The 1,154-nt window shown below is 56.4% G+C and overlaps 1 protein-coding gene across 1 annotated transcript in view; it reads left to right on the plus strand.

The window, feature by feature from the left end:
• The window catches only part of LOC113203473 (FK506-binding protein 2), a gene marked incomplete in the record, with an annotated part of 9,573 nt that overhangs the window by 6,035 nt on the left and 2,384 nt on the right, over window positions 1-1,154 (plus strand).

Consider the following 1,154-nt stretch of genomic DNA (forward strand, 5'->3'; position numbering starts at 1 on the left):
CCCCCCCCTCCCCTCTCTCTCCCTTCTACGTTCAGGCAAACACTTGTCCGCGGCGATGCGGCGGCTGTGTGGGAGCGCGCGGCTGCCTCGTCGGCGCCGCGGCGGTGCGGAGCGTCCTGGGAGAGCAGAAGAGAGTCCCTTTATCCTCAGGATGTAGAGCAGAACTCGGCGCGGCAGGGACGTGCCCGGGGGGACCTGCGTGACCCGCCCACGGGGCACGACCGGGCACGACCGGGCACGACACGACAGGGCGCGCGGGGTTCAAATCCAACCGGATCGAGAGAAAGAAAGAGAGAAAACACAATCGCGCATCTGCATCTAGCTCGATGGCTGAACTTTTACTGCAAACTATAAAAAAGAACTTGTTGATCCATGCACAACGTCATTTACATTTTTTCATGAATCTCGAGAAGATTGCTCGGTAGATTGTATGGGATATCTAAATCATCGATCTCCGAGGAATTTCCCCCCCTTTTCTTTCCGGATACTTCCATTTCTTACCAATCTTTTTCGAGTACACGACATAACACAAACCGATTTTCTGCTAACAATGTTTTGCTCTACGAATGGCGCCAATAGCAAAGGAAGGCAGACCGAAGCAACGACAGTTATGGAATTGCCTTTTTCCATAGTATGCGTGGCGTCTCCGATAGCGACATTGTATCGTGTATCTGCCGAGGTATACTTGCTGATGGCAACTATGTCGCCGTGGCCTTGTCCTTAACCCTATTTTCTTTTTACTGAACTGATAACAACATCTTTCCAGGCGCACCTCAACACCTGCGCCCGACCGCCCGTTTGACCGCCATCGCCTCTTCACAACTGATAGCGCAGCGGCGCGACGAGGTCGCGCACAGGAGCAGCTATATAGCTATATAGCACACGGGCTGCCTGTTGCTGATAACAGTCCATCGTCAAGTAATAATAATAACGCCGCGCTTGGGGCCGCGGGGGACGGGCGTCCGTCACGATGAATGACGCTAAATTAATGGTGCGGCCCGCCCCGCCCCGCCCCGCGCTGCTCACTGCCGCGGGAGACGCACATTTCGTTTTCACACCTCACGAGCGCGCCGCGCCACGCCACGCCGCGCCGAGCAGGAACACGCAAAGATCAGCGGGTCAGCCGCGCCACGCCTCGGGGAGAGAAGGGGGGG

Source organism: Frankliniella occidentalis, unplaced genomic scaffold (assembly GCF_000697945.3).
Source record: "Frankliniella occidentalis isolate FOCC.00 unplaced genomic scaffold, Focc_3.1 Scaffold14, whole genome shotgun sequence".
NCBI classification, from domain to species: domain Eukaryota; kingdom Metazoa; phylum Arthropoda; class Insecta; order Thysanoptera; family Thripidae; genus Frankliniella; species Frankliniella occidentalis.